We start from the raw sequence: 16,424 nt of genomic DNA, 5'->3' as shown, positions 1-16,424 counted from the left end.
TCCATGATGCCACTGACTATCTCTGAGATGTCTCCGCACATGACTGCAAGGGCTGCACTGGATGCTTGTGGGGTCACACTACCTAGCAGTTTGGATCCAGCTGTTGCTAAAGTGTCTTAGGCACTTTAGGAATAGGTTTATCTTTTTTTTTTTTTTATATAGACATTCAGAAAATTCTGTGGATTCCTATTGATCTGTAGGGTGCGTTCACATGTTGCATGAATGCTGCAGATTTTGTTGTGCAAAGCACTGCAAATGTCATTCATTGGAAGCGACCCCATTCAGGGTAATGGACGCGATTTTTCAGTCACTAAAATGTCTGCAGCAAAATTTGCAGTGTGTGAATTCACCCTTAAATAAAAGGCAGCTACATAGTGGTGATAACTCCTCTTTAGACCATGTGCACACATTGAGTATTTGGTGATTTATTTATTTTTTTACCTCAGTATTTGTAGCCTAATCCAGGAGTGGGACAGTCAGAGGAAAAGTATTAGCCCCTTTCACATTGCATTTTACCTTCCGCTCACAGGTCCCGTCGGAGCATCCGTCTGAACCGCCCCTCCCCCACTTTGCAAAGTGGACTACGTTCGGGTGTCCGTCTGCAGAAACGTATATGTGCAAAAAATGGCACAAAACAGAGCACATGCTAACGCAGTGCGCTCCATAGCAGTGAATGGCCCTGTCGGGCGCATGCGTCCGGAACACGCTTTGCAGAGTGGGGGAGGGGCGGTTCGGACGGGGTTGCCTAGTCAGTCACTCTGACCGCAGACTGTGTAATCCGCGCAGTGTGCCCGATCTCAGTATGCGCCAGGAGCAGGCAGTCAGGTGTGATTATCATACTCTGTCACATTCCAACTAGACGTCTCCTGCCTCACACAATACACTTGTATTGAGTAGGGCTGTGCATGTCTAGTCGGCATGTGGCTGCATGTATGAAAATCACATACTTGTGGTCACGTGCCCGCCAGCTCTCGGCTCCAGAGAATCCTGACAATGCACTGTGCTCTCTGAGGATCCACAAGTGCTGTTATATAGTGACATAGAGTGACTGCAGACTTGTACCCCAAGGTCAGGCAAACCCATCAAGGCTGAATGATTCAGATCTGTGTGCAGAATATCCACAGAGTATACTGTACTAGCTGGAAAATGTTCTCAAATCTCATTTACATGTGGTTTTTACCCTCTTGCTTAGAAAAAAATGAACTCTGTGGTTAATCTTCATGTGACTCTTTTGCTTTTCCAGAGGTCTTTGTTCTTGATTGTGTTAAAAAGTGATTTCAATGATGCTGAGAATATCCCATGGATGGTGAAATGACTCTTTAGGGTATGTGCGCACGTTGCTTTTTACCTGCTTTTTACCTGCTTTTTTGCTGCTTTTTCTTCTGCGCTGTTTAATGCCAAAATGGATGTGTTCTTCTATTCAAGCAAAGTCTATGGGAATTTGGGTTTCTTGTTCACACTGTTGTTCAAAATGCTGCCTTTTTGTGGCAGAACTTTGGTCAAAAACTCAGCTTTGCAGTGCAAAACCCAAATGGCAAAAACAATTGACATGTTGCTTCTTTGAAAAGCTGAGTTTTTGACCAAAGTTCTGCCACAAAAAGGCAGCATTTTGAACAACATAGTGTGAACAAGAAACCCAAATTCCCATAGACTTTGCTTGAATAGAAGAACACATCCATTTTGGCATTAAACAGTGCAGAAGAAAAAGCAGGTAAAAAGCAACGTGCGCACATACCCTAAGTGCTACAATTTTAAAATTCAGTTTTTTCAGCGTATGGGAAAATGCTAATATGCCACACCTAAAGTGTTCTATTATAATGGCTTGTGCGCACGTACATGCTGAAAATTCTGCAGTGATTTGGCAGCACATGTGCGCTTCAAATCGCTGCAGAAACACTGCATAATGGATGCAGTGTTTCAGCAGAATAGATGCCGATTTTCATGCGCTCGGGCTGCTGCCTCTCCCATACACAGAGTGGGAGCTGCATCCAAAGCGCATGAAAGAATTGACATGCTGCATTTTTAAACGCACCGATTTGGATCAAAATGTCAGCATCCAAATCGCTTCATTCAAAAAAGCATCGTGCGCACTGATTATGGACAATCGTCATAGATTGTGCAGGGGACACAGTACGCATGCATTTACGCTGCAGTGCTAGACGCAGCCTAAGTGCATGAAATTACGCAACGTGCGTACAAGCCCTTAAGGGAACCTGTCAGGTGCAATATGCACCCAGAACCACAAGCAGTTCTGGGTGTATATTGCTAATCCCTGCCTAACCGTCCCTGTATACACTAGAATAGATAAAGGGATCTGTAGAAAAAGTATTTCTAATGATCGTATATTATATGCTAATGAGCGAGGGGACTAGTCCCGAGGGTTTTTGTTCCCTTAGCTAGACGGCCCACATTGCATGGTAGCACACCCCTGTGGGTGTACTAACATGCTAATGAATGCGCAGCGACGCGCACATACCTCACTGTTCATGGCAGCCTGCAGAGGATGATTGCGCATGATCTGGAGTACCCGGCACTTCCGATCATGCGCCCTAAACTGATGCCGGGTGTAAGCTTCCTGGCTTTAGTGAGGTACAGTGCGTATGATCGGAAGTCCCGGGTACTCCAGATCATGTGCAGAACGCATTCATCCTCCACCGGCTGCCATTAATAGTTCATGGATCAGGCGATTTTTCATTTTTGCGCTTTCATTTTTTTTTTCCTCCCCTTATTCCAAGAGCCATAACTTTTTATTTATTTTTCAGTTAATATAGCAGTTTAAGGGCTTTTTTTTGTGGGCTGAGTTGTACATCTGCATGTCACGATCAATTTTATCATGTGATATAATGGTAAGTGGAGAAAAAAAAATTCCAAGAAAAATAGCAAAAAAAAGTTAAATTCAGCAATTGCTTTTTTTTTGTTTACAGCATTGATTTTACCATAAACCTGTTCTGGCAGTATGATTCTCCAGGACAGTACAGTTACGTAGATACCAAACATGTATAGTTTTTATTTCAGTTAAACATCTTGCTTGTGAACGACTTTCCGAGAGCCATAATGTCTTAAATGTGTGGGATCTGGGGTTGTGTGAGAGTATGTGTTTTTTTTTTTTTTTTTTTTTTGCACCCCGAGCTGATGCGTTTATTGATATTATTTTGGGGTGTAGATGTTTTGATTGCCTGTTATTAACTTGCTTTCTGTTATTGGGGCAGCTGAAAATCTGCATTTCTGGCTTTTTGAGGTGTGTGTGTTTTTTTGTTTTTTTTTTTTTTAACCCTCTCGTTATGCTGTTTACTGACCGGATTAATTTATTTTTTTATTTTGATTCATGTGTATCTTTTATTGCTTTTTTATTTATTCATTTTTAATGTGCTAAAAGGGATGATTTGAACTCTTATTTATATATTTTTTATTTTATTTTTTTATAAAAAAAATTTCCCACTTTGTATTGTAGTTAATAGTTTCCTGGGGAGGCCTGAACCTGCTATAGTCTAACCACTTGTTCTGTACCCAACAGTGCATCAGCATTGCGGTGTATAGAAGAAATCACTGTCTCCTATAGACGCCAGCCGCGGGTTGGTTTTCATAGGAGTACTGTGATGACAGATACGGGGTTCATCAGCTGACCCCTGGCTGTCATGACAACTCATCAGTGTCTTGCGATTGCATCGTGGGAGCGAATGAAATCCTGCTGTCAGAGATTGACAGCGAGATTTAAATGGTTAACAGCCGCCTTTGTATCTCCAATCCACCTGTGGCTATTAGACTCTCATGTCTGCCGATTAAAGGGAACCTGTCACCAGATTTATCAACTATAAGCTGCGGCCACCGCTACTGAGCTCTTATGTAAAGCATTTTCAAATACAGTATATAAGAGCCCAGGCTGCTCTGTGTAATGTAAAATGCATTTTTACTATACGCGCCTAGAGAGCGGTCCGGTCTGATGGGTGTCGCTGCTATCCATTCCGGCTCCTCCTCCTCTGCTGTGATGGCTGTCATCTTTCTTCACAGGCCCGTGTGCATGATGCCGTCCTATGTCATCCACCTAGGACGACATTGCCGTCCTGCACATGTGCACTTTGATCTGCCCTTCTACAAATTAAATTAAAATGTCCGCTGCCTTGTTACACTGATAGGAACCTGTTCTAAAATGTTAATGGCACAGGTGCATGGGAGCATGTGCAGTAGGAAGCTGTGTCCTTCCACCCTTCATGTTTAGACAAATGTGCTCACAGTGGATATTCTGCTCTAATCCTGGAGATACCAGGGGTGCTGTGTAAGAAGAGGCTGCTCACACTGCTGTCCGTCTAGTCTTTCTGACCTAGTGCTGGAAATACCATACAGCAGCAGAGATTCCTGCTGTCCATGCTCACGTTTTACCTGTCCCATATTCTCCGATGGGTTTCTGTTGGTGCACCAGGATTTGTAGTACTAGATGAAACAAGGGTGATTTGCCAATTAAAAGTCTTTAGAAATTTATAATGATTTTCCTTTTGTCTGTTTTTGTTAAATAATGAAGTCTTACTGGCATTAACAAGTCCAATATAAGTTCTTGCGCCTCCTCTGAGAAAAAAGTAGCTGTCAGTTTGATATACGTTGGTCTGTATCACGGTGTTTGTGGTTCAGCTTGCACATCGCACAATGAGCCCATAATCTACTGTTCATACTGCAGTCAGCAGATCCGCCAGAAAAACAAAGCAATGTAGAGATGAGCTTGTACATGTATATATGGCGTCTACTTTTGTGTTTCACTTGTTGGTGTCATGTCAGAATGACTATATATTACTTACCGTACATTAAGTTGAGCTTTTTTTTGAGATCGGCAAAAAGTGTGTAATACAAAAAATAAAATTTGTCATCCAAGAAAGAGTTATTAAAATGTACAAAAACAAATTAGTTACTTATGTTAAAGAGTGTCAATACATCCATAACATCGGATGCTATATGGTTACTCCGTATGGGTTAAAATTTTCTAATCTTTTGATCACCCATAGACTTGCATGGGTGACTCTCATCCGAAATATGGAAGAAAATATTGCATGCTGCAATTATTTTTTTTCTGACCCCCACCCCCCCAAAAAAAAAACAAAAAAGAAAAACAAAATAAAACTTGTCACCTGAGCACCCCTATTGAAGAACTGGGTTTTTTTTTGTTTTTTTTTTTTGTTTTTTTTTACGGATCGCACTGTCGAAAATCTGGTCGTTAGACTTCTAAGCCCTCTCACTCTTTGGCTGTGTTCAAGGAGTATTCAATCTCCATTCACGCAGCTTGACTGACAGCTGCAGCTTGTGCTGAGCAGTGTGAGATCTGAGCAGTGTGAGATCTCAGCAGCATGAGGGATACTAAGGAGCTGTCAATCAGGCTGAGTGGGTGTATATTTACCTTAGCCTTTATAAGGCTAAGAACGCACTTTGCGTTCACCTACTTACAGTGCTATACGCCCGTTTTGGGCTTAACCCCATAGCGACGGCCTAACGTCTCAAGAGGTCGGAAAAACAGGGTACTTATTCTGTTCCGACGTCTTGAGACGTCAGGCCGGAAAAAGCTTGTAGCGCCGCCCAGTGACGAAAAATCTCGGGGGTTTCAGCTACCGGAGGTAGCTGAGACCCCCAAGATTATGAATCGGGGTGTTTTTTTTGGACCCCGTTAATGCGATCGCCGGTATACACCGTATACCGGCGACAACATTAAAAAAAAAAAAATGGCCGGTAAAATTGATTTATTTCTCATCTGACGTGATCAAACATGTCAGATGAGAAATAAATATAATCCTCTAGTGCCCCCAAAGCCCCCGGTACCGGAGAGTCCCCCCACCACCCCTACCCCCCCTCCGGAAAATCCAAGATGGCGCCGACGCGCGCTGAAAACTCCCGCCGCCACCGGCTCTGCATTCATTTCCCTCCGATCTGAAATGATCAAACATTTCAGATCGGAGGGAAATGTCCTCCCCCTGACCCCTCCTCCGGTACACCGGAGATCTCTGGTCCCCGGAGCCCCCTCCGGTTCTCCAGAGCCGCCTCCCCCCTCCCCCCTCCGGAGCGTGGAAAATGGCGGCCGCATTCATCCTACTCTTTCTGCCGCATGTGACACGTCACATGCGGCAGAAAGTTGTCCCCAGGTCCCCCCGTCACCCCCCGTCACCCCCCCCAGCCCCCGGTCATACGTTACCTGGCTGCTGGTGCTCCGGCCCCGCGATCACGCCGCCTCCTTCTCTTGAATGCTGGCGGCGCATGCGCAGACAGCGGCTGTCAGCTGGATCCCTGCAAGCAGGGACGCTGACGTCGCTGCTGCAGTAGGCTGCTCCACTGTGGACCGGGGGAGGGTGAGTGCAGTAATCTGCAGACACACTCCTCACATGGAGAGCCTGCTGTTCTAGAAAATGGGGGGTACGTTCTGTGAGCGTGCCCCTCATATTCTAGAATGAGGTTACTGCAGGTCACTCTGCCCTAGGTTGGACCGGGGCAGTGTGAGTGCAGTATTCTCAGATTACTGCACCCACACTGCTCATGGAGAGCTTGCTCTTCCAGAAAATGGGGGATACGTTCCCTGAACGTGCCCCCCATATTCTAGAAGATCCAGAGACGGCGTGGGACCTCAAAAATGGATTACAGCGACCGAAATGTATTTATTTACAATAAATTGGTAAAAGAGGAATGTTTCGGGGATTTTTTTTTCAAATAAATTTTTTTTTTGTCTTTATTTTTTTCTATTTCTTGACTGGGTTAGTGATGTCGGGTATCTGTTCAGATGCCGTGACATCACTAACCCCAGGGCTTGATGCCAGGTGACATTACAGCTGGTATCAACCCCATATATTACCCCGTCTGCCACCGCACCAGGGCGCGGGATGAGCTGGAGCGAAGCGCCAGGATTGGCGCATCTAATGGATGCGCCACTTCTGGGGCGGCTGCGGCCTGCTATTTTTAGGCTGGGAAGAGTCCAATAACCATGGCTCTTCCCACCCTGAGAATACCAGACCCCAGCTGTCTGCTTCACCTTGGCTGGTGATCTAATTTGGGGGGACCCAACGTTTTTTTTTTTTTTTAAAAACGCCTGGGGAGCCCTCCAAATTGATCACCAGCCAAGGTGAAGCTGTCAGCTGTGGTTTGCAGGCTACAGCTGTCTGCTTTACCCTAGCTGGCTATCAATAATAGGGGGGACCCCACGTCGTTTATTTTAATTATTAATTTTTTGGGGGGCTAAATACAAGGCTAGGCACCCTTTAGTGCCACATGAAAGGCACTAAAGGGCGCCAGCTTAGAATATGCAGGGGGTGGGACGTTATATTTGTTTGACATCTATCCATTCATCCATTGTAGCATTTTAGGCTGTGCGCCCACAATCGGGATTTGCAGCATTTTGGGCGCAGAGTGTTTTCCCTGCGTCCATAACGCTGCATTGTGCAGTAGAAGCACAGTGGAAGGATTTTTAGAAATCCCATGCCCAATGTGCTTGCCCAATGTACTTCTCTTCTCCGCAGCATAAACCGACCTGTGGCGGCAGCTTCCCGAGCCTCAGCATGTCAATTTATGCTGCGGAGATGAGTGTTCTCTGCAGGTAGCATAGAGCTCCACAGCGGCCTGAACCCAAATCGTGGGCATGGGCAGCTGCGTTCTCCCGTGGACAACACTCACATCTCTGCAGGAGGCTGACACTGTGTACTAGACGCCGTGTCGCTGGATCATGGCCACATAGCCTAAAAGTGAGACATTTGTTGCTACAGCAACATTTTTGTGAAGTACCTGTGGATTCAAAATGCTACTATACTCCTGAATAAAATCCAGTTTCCAAAATGGAGTCACTTGTGGGGGGTTTCTAATGTATAGGTACCCAAGGGGCCCTGCAAATGTGACATGGTGCCCGCAATTTCTCTCAACTTTTCCAGAATTCAAATGGTGCTCCTTCCATTCCAAGCCCTCCCATTTATCCAAACAGAGGTTTTTGGCCACATGTGGGGTATCCCTGTGCTCATAAGACATTGGATAACAACCTGTTGGGTCCACGGTTTGATGTTGTCTCTTGAAAAAGTGAGAAATTTGATGCTGAAGCAACATTTTTGTGAAAAAAATGAAAATTTTCAATATGGCAACCTAAGCTTATCAAAATCTGTGAAGTATTTGTGGATTCAAACTGCTCACTATACACCTAGATAAAAGCCTTGAGGTGTCTTGTTTCCAGAATGGAGTCACTTGTGGGGGACCGCCACTGTTTAGGCACCTCAGGGGCTCTCCAAATGCAACCTGGCGTCCGCTATTGATTCCAGCCAATTTTGCAGTCAAATGGCACTCCTTCCCTTCCGAGCCCTGCTGTGCACCCAAACAGTTGATTTCCACCACATATAAGATATCACCAAACTCAGGAGAAATTGCACAATAAATGTTATGCTGAATATTTTCCTTTTACTCTTGTAAAAAAAAAAAAGCTACCTGGTTGAAATAACAATTTTGTGGTAAAATTTTATTTTTTTTTTTTTCATGGCTCAACGTTATAAAATTCTGTGAAGCACCTGGGGGTTCAGGGTACTCACCAAACATCTAGATAAATTCCTTGAGGGGCCTAGTTTCCAAAATGGGGTCACTTGTGCGGGGTTTCTGCTGTTTAGGTACCTTAGGGGTCCTCCAAATGTGACATGGTGCCCGCAATCTTTTTCAGCCAAATTTCCTTTCCAAAATTCAAATATTGCTCCTTTCGTTCCAAGCCCTCCCATTTTTCCAAACAAAGGTTTCAGACCACATGTGAGGTATCACCGCGCTCATAAAAAAGTGGTTAACAAACCTTGAGGTCAAATTTTTGGAATTACCTCTTGAAAAAGTGAGAAAATTGATGCTAAAGCAACATTTTTGAGAAAATTATTAAAATTTTCAATATGACAACGTAACGTTAACAAAATCTGTGAAGTACCTGTGGATCTAAAATGCTCACTATACCCCTAGATAGAAGCCTTGAGGGGTCTAGTTTCCAAAATGGTGTCACTTGTGAGGGATTTCTTCTGTTTAGGTACCTTAGCGGACCTGTAAATGCAACATGGTGCCCGCAATCTATTTCAGCCAAATTTGCTTTCCAAAATTCAAATATTGCTCCTTCTGTTCCGAGCCCTCCCATTTGTCCAAACAGAGGTTTCTGATCACATGTGGGGTATCGGCGTGCTCATAAGAAAGTGGGGAACAAGTTTTGGGGTCCATTTTGTTGTGTTATTTCTTCTAAAAGTGAATAAATTTGGGTTAGAGCAACATTTTTAGGTAAAATTTTAATTTTTGCTTTTTTTCATTCCACATTGCTTTTGTTCATGTGAAGCACCTGAAGGGTTAATAAACTTCTTGAACGTGGTTTTGAGTACTTTGGGGGGTGCAGTTTTTAGAATGGTGTCACTTTTGGGTATTTTCTATCATCTAGGCCTCTCAAAGTCACTTCAAATGTGATGTGGTCCCTAAAAAAATGGTTTTGTAAATTTTGATGTAAAAATGAGAAATCGCTGATAAACTTTGAACCCCTCTAACTTCCTAACAAAAAAAAATTTTGTTTCCAAAATTGTGCTGATGTAAAGTAGACAAGTGGGAAATGTTATTTATTAACTATTTTGTGTCACAGAAATCTCTGGTTTAACGGTATAAAAATTCAAAAGTTGAAAATTGCAAAATTTTCAAAATTTTTGCCAATATTCAATTTTTTTCATAAATAAACGCAAAAAATATTGTCCTAAATTTGGTACTAACATGAAGTCCAATATGTGACGAAAAAACAGTCTCAGAATCACCGGGATCCGTTGAAGCGTTCCAGAGTTATAACCTCATGAAGTGACACTGGTCAGAATTGCAAAATTTGGTCTGGTCATTAAGGTGAAAATTAGCTCCGTCACTAAGGGGTTAATTGATTTGACCAAAGTTGCCATTTTGAGAACTTTAGTGCTGAAAACGCATGTGTATTTACCGCGTTTTAGATGCGTTTTCAGCGCTTTTTGCATGCTTTTTCACCTGCGTTTTGACAGATGCGTTTTGAACATCAAGACACTGCTAAATAAAGTTTAAACAGTCAAACAGAATGAAACAATAGAAAAAAAAGGATCAAATCTATATTAATGGAAAAAAATAATGAAAATATATTTCATAAAATTATAGCGGTAATATACATTTTATCGCTAAAATAGCAATAAATGCATAGTTTTCTTAAATGTAATTGTCGGATTATGTGTGTGTGTAAAGGGACATATCAAATCATTATTTTGATGTCCAAAACGCATGTTATCTGCACATAAAAAGCAGGTAAAACGCAGGAATTTGAAGGAATCTTGGTTTTTGCCATTTCTCATTGACTCTGTTAGCAAAACGCACCCAAAATGGAAAAAACAATTGACATGCTGCTTCTTTGAACGCATGGTTTTTGCCACAAAATATGCAAATTAAACACAGCGTTTAGAAACGCAAAGTGCGGTCTGAAAATCACCATTTTCCATTGACTTTGCTGGAAAATCAAAACGCATGCCTTTTGACATGAAAAAGGTGCTTCTCAAAACAGACCTAAAAAGCAGCAAAAACGCAGGTGGAAACGCAACGTGCATCCTTAGGCTAAAGGTTTAACTCAATCTGATTTTTCTTTTTAGGTTAAGTACCAACAATGAGGTTTTTGATACTGTGCCTTTCCTCTGCACAAGAAAAACTGCAATGTTTTACAGTTCTGGCAAAGTGATAGTGATTTATAGAACTCTCATGCACACTGTGCTTTTTACTGAATGTAAACTGACCTGCGGTCCGTTTTTGAAATCCACAGCATGTCAATTTTTATGCTGAGGTTTATGTGCAGATTTTTCCCCACAGAAATGTGTTAGATGCGTAAAACCAAAAAATAAATATAATCCACACATGACATGCACAATAAAGTTTTGTTAAAAATGTTATTTATTTTTAGATATTTTTTTAATTTCAAACATGAGAAACCAACAAGAGACAAAGCTGCAGCATCAAATAATGTGATAAAAACCTCAAGAAATCTGCATGTAATCTAATTTACCTAATTAGTGCAGAAATGCTGCTGAAAATCTGCAACGTCAAATATTCATCATAGGAACATAGCCATGTCAGAAAGGGATTAAAGCTACTGTATTTTCCATTTTGTTTTTTTGTTTTTTGTTTATTTTCTCCTCCCTAAAGCCATAACGTTTACTTTTCTGTTGACATAGGCATATGAAGACTTGTTTTTTGCAGAAGTTGTACTTTTGAGTGGCACCTTTCATTTTATTATTTGATGTATCGGAAAGCGTGAAAAAATTCCAAGTGAAAAAAGCAGAATTCCAGAATTGTTTGTGATTTTTTTTATTTACCATTTCATTATATGGTAAACTTGACCTACCTTATGATACTCCCTTTCAGTACAATTGCGTTTTTATCGCTACCATTTTGGGGTAGATATGATGTTTTGATTGCCTGGAATTCTGATGTTTAGATTTTTTTTTTCCTAATTACGCCATTTGCAACGTTAATTAATTTTATATTTTGATCGAAACCATTACTGACTTAACAATACCACGTGTATTTTTTTTTTTGTATTCCCTTGTTTTTTAACCCTTTTACGCGCTTAAATGTACTTACACGTCCAAGTCTGTGTCTGTCAATTTCAGTCATATCCCGCCCCTCCCCCACACAGACACACACACACACACACACACACACACACACTTTTCACTGTATTTGTTGGTGCCCTTAGCTTAGGGGACTTGAACCTGTAATCATCCAAGTGCATGTGCTACATACAGCAATGCCACAGTATTGCTGTATATAGCAAAAATTGCTGTCTCCTGTAAACGCTTAGGGCTGCTTCTCACTTGCCAGTTTCTCGCAGTAGAGCAATGCGAGAAAATCTCGCATTGGAATCGGACACATGTTAGTGAATGATTCAGCTCTCATCTGCGATTTTTTTTTTTTTTTTTTTTTTTTTTTTTTTTTTTTTTTTTTCCCCGTCCGAATCGGACTGAGAAAAAAATCGCAGCATGCTGCTTTTTTGCGAGTTTCTACTGCGAGTTTCTCCAATGCAAGTCTATGGGAGCGTGTAAAAAATCGGATGTCACGGGACGGCACTCACACCATCCTAGTGACATCCGATTTTCTAAATACATTTCTCGCATGTTTCCTAAAACACTGGAAACGAGCGATGTCTCCCAATGTCTGTCAATCACTATTCTGTCAGTCGGTCTCTCCCTCTCGGTCTCTATTCTCTCTGTCGGTCCGTCACTATCTCTGTCCCTCTCTCACAGTCTGTCGGTCATTTTCCCCTCCTCTCTCATACTCGCCGATCCCCGGCGCGGCGCTGCACGGCTTTCTCACTGCTGCGGCGGCTTTTACTATTTTGAAAAAGCCGGCCGCTCATTAAACAATCTCGTATTCCCTGCTTTCCCCGCCCACAGGCGCCTATGATTGGTTGTAGTGAGACATGCCCCCACGCTGAGTGACAGGTGTCTCACTGCACCCAATCACAGCAGCCGGTGGGCGGGTCTATACTGTGCAGTGAAATAAATAAATAATTAAAAAAAATGGCGTGCGGTCCCCCCCAATTTTAATACCAGCCAGATAAAGCCATACGGCTGAAGGCTGGTATTCTCAGGATGGGGAGCTCCACGTTATGGGGAGCCCCCCAGCCTAACAATATCAGCCAGCAGCCGCCCAGAATTGCCGCATACATTATATGCGACAGTTCTGGGACTGTACCCGGCTCTTCCCGATTTGCCCTGGTGCGTTGGCAAATCGGGGTAATAAGGAGTTAATGGCAGCCCATAGCTGCCACTAAATCCTAGATTAATCATGTCAGGCGTCTATGAGACACCCTCCATGATTAATCTGTAAATTACAGTAAATAAACACACACACCCGAAAAATCCTTTATTAGAAATAAAAAACACAAACACATTCCCTCATTACCAATTTAATAAGCCCCAAAAAGCCCTCCATATCCGGCGTAATCCACGGACCTCCAGCGTCGCTTCCAGCATGAAGGTGACAGGAGCTGCAGAAGACACCGCCGCTCCGGTCACCTCCAAGCAGCAACTGAAGACAGCCGCGCGATCGGCTGAGCTGTCACTGAGGTTAATCGCGGCACCGCTGGATCCTCCAACAGTGACAGCGGGTAACCTCAGTGACAGCTCAGCCGATCGCGCTACTCACCTCAGTTGCTGCTTGGAGGTGACCGGAGCGGCGGTGTCTTCTGCAGCTCCTGTCACCTTCATGCTGGAAGCGACGCTGGAGGTCCGTGGATTACCCCGGATATGGAGGGCTTTTTGGGGCTTATTAAATTGGTAATGAGGGAATGTGTTTGTGTTTTTTATTTCTAATAAAGGATTTTTTCATGTGTGTGTTATTTACTGTAATTTACAGATTAATCATGGAGGGTGTCTCATAGACGCCTGACATGATTAATCTAGGATTTAGTGGCAGCTATGGGCTGCCATTAACTCCTTATTACCCCGATTTGCCAACGCACCAGGGCAAATCGGGAAGAGCCGGGTACAGTCCCAGAACTGTCGCATATAATGTATGCGGCAATTCTGGGCGGCTGCTGGCTGATATTGTTAGGCTGGGGGGCTCCCCATAACGTGGAGCTCCCCATCCTGAGAATACCAGCCTTCAGCCGTATGGCTTTATCTGGCTGGTATTAAAATTGGGGGGGACCGCACGCCATTTTTTTTAATTATTTATTTCACTGCACAGTATAGACCCGCCCACCGGCTGCTGTGATTGGGTGCAGTGAGACACCTGTCACTTAGCGTGGGGGCGTGTCTCACTGCAACCAATCATAGGCGCCTGTGGGCGGGGAAAGCAGGGAATACGAGATTGTTTAATGAGCGGCCAGCTTTTTCAAAATAGTAAAAGCCGCCGGAGCAGTGTAAACGCCGTGCAGCGCGGCGCCGGGGATCGGTGAGTATGAGAGAGGGCTGCTAACTTCAGTCACTCGGGGGATTAGTGGTAACCGGTGAGCCCTTCACTGGTGACCGCTAATCAGGACGCGGCACAGACAGAGCCGCAGCATGACAATGAAGTCGGGGGAAGTTAACCCGAGTTCATTCTGATTGTGCGGCTCTGTCTGTGTCTGCTGTCATCTGCCATTCAGCTCTGCTACATGGCTGTCTGTGTCTGCTGTCAGCGGCCATGTAGCAGCGCTGAATGGCAGATGACATAGTAAAAAATACGCATTACACACGCATTACACACGCTAGTAAAATCATTAATTTATTCAGAAATAGCATCGCACTTGCGTTGCACTCGCACCTAACGTGAACTAAAATCAGCCGAGTTTTTTTCAGCCCAGTCGGACCGATTTTACTCGCATAGATGTGTTTCCACCCTTATCAGAAGCTGGTGTTCATAGGAGTACCATCCTGACAGACACGAGTGTCCTCAGCAGACCCTTGCCATCATGGCAATCACGTCACTGGATCGCCAATAGGCCCATGGAATGGGACGCACCTCTGATGCTGGCAAGCTGTGAATGCGGCTGTCAGAAATTGACATCGGCATTTAACCCCTTCCCGACTTTGGTCGTACCCAGTTAGTCCTGACGATCACTGGGGCTCCGGAGCTGAGCTTACCTGATATCCAAGCCCAGCTCTCACAGCCAGGAATGGTGCCTGCGCTGACCTTGGCTGTTGAATCCACTAAATTCTGCAATTGATATTGATCACAGCATTTATGAATCTGGGAGAGGGACCACACTCCCTCTCCCCTCCAATCGGTGTCCCTGCGATGTGATTGAGAGGGCCCGATCGTTGCCGTGGGTCACCAAGCTACTAAAAGCCTCTGGGATCATGCCAGGAGCATGATCACAGATGCTTCTGTCAGTGCTGCACGGACAGTATAATGCATTGCAATACATATCAGCGATAAGTGCAGTAATGTTCCATATAGGGAATAAGTTTAAAAAAACAATTCCAATAAATGTATATTTACGTAAAGAAAAGTGCACATATTTGGTATCCCTGCCTCCGTAACAAATCAATCTATAAAATTTACACTAGTTAACCCCTTCAATGAACAGTTTTTACTTTTTTTTCACAATCTTTTCATCATACAGATGACAAAAAAAGTGGAATAAAGCACAATCAAAAAGTCATATATAAGTAAAAATGACAGTTGAAAAAAGTCATCTTGTTCCTCATAAAAAAAAAAAAAAAGCAAGCATACATCTTTGTCAGTGAAAAAATAAAAAAGCTATAGCTCTCAGAATACAGAATATAAAAACCGTTTTTGTTCTATAAATTAGTTTTATGATGTAAAAGCGGGAAAAAATATAGGAAACAGCAATATAAATATGGTATCACTGTAAATTCATTTTTTGTAAAAAGCGTTTTTAGCGATCATGATAGTATCCAAACCTGAAAAAAACTATATAAATCTGCTTTCACTGTAATCGTACTGATTAGTTAAATAAAGCTGTCTAATCACTTATACCGCAAGGTGAAAAGCATAAAAAATAAGGCCAATTCACCTGTTGTTGATTTGTTCATTCTGGCTCCCAAAGATCACAGTAAAGTGCTGCTCATATTTATCCTGCGCTCTATGGTGAGAGCTTACACCAGGGATTAGTGGTGTAAGGGTGTGTGCCCAGAATCAGGAATAGCAGCGTTTTGGACTCTGTTTTCGCTGCGTCTAAAATGCTGCGTTGTGCAGTACAAGCACAGTGAAGGAGAAATACAGAGTTCCCATACCCACTGTTGTTTCTTTTCTTTGCAGTGTAAAGTGACATCCAATGTTGCTTCCTGAGCCGCAGCATGTCAATTTATGCTTGCGGAAACATGAGTGTTCTCCGCGGGGAGAATAGAGCGAAAGTTCACAACACCCTTATCGGGGGAACGGGCAACTGCTGTCTGTGGCGAACATTCGTGTCTCCGCAGGAGAAGACACACTGCATCCAGATAATGGGCACATACATCATAATCTCTGAAAAACGTGATTCAGACAAAATTTCCAATGTAAATTTCACTGTAATGAGGCAGTGAATTTCACTTTGATCTCCCGTCTGGCCTGGTGTGCGGCGGTGTCCATATTTTTACTTTCTTTTTAGAAGTGCACAAAAGTGCAATCAACAGTTTTGTTCACCTTTTAAAAAGACGGACACCGGTAAACAGAAGCCAAACAGAGTCCAGCGTAACTCTGCTGCCTCATTATAGTGAATGGATCAGTCAGGGGGTTTCACCTGAATCACATATTTCAGAGATGTAGATAGAAACTCCGATATAAGTGCTCAGCATAGAGCAAAAGATAAATGTGAACTGATCTAAAATTTTCTGTACCGAAATCGCCATCAAATAGCATTCACCTCAACCCACAAAAATCCCCACTCAGGTCTGTCATTGGTTAATGGAAATTTAGAGGGCTTCCATGTTACTAGTAATAACACAAAGGCTCAGGAAAAAAGTTATATCTCCCCCCTCTTAAAATAAATGCAG

The 16,424-nt window shown here is 43.1% G+C and overlaps 1 protein-coding gene across 4 annotated transcripts in view; it reads left to right on the top strand.

Annotated features, from left to right (window-relative positions):
• The window catches only part of ACIN1 (apoptotic chromatin condensation inducer 1), a 161,094-nt gene that overhangs the window by 1,417 nt on the left and 143,253 nt on the right, over nt 1-16,424 (top strand). The gene's annotated exons all lie outside the window — the stretch shown is intronic.

The sequence above is a fragment of the Anomaloglossus baeobatrachus genome, chromosome 1, assembly GCF_048569485.1.
Source record: "Anomaloglossus baeobatrachus isolate aAnoBae1 chromosome 1, aAnoBae1.hap1, whole genome shotgun sequence".
Lineage (NCBI taxonomy): Eukaryota > Metazoa > Chordata > Amphibia > Anura > Aromobatidae > Anomaloglossus > Anomaloglossus baeobatrachus.
The sequence above is the reverse complement of the archived record's forward strand: the minus strand, read 5'-3'. Positions and strand labels throughout refer to the sequence as shown.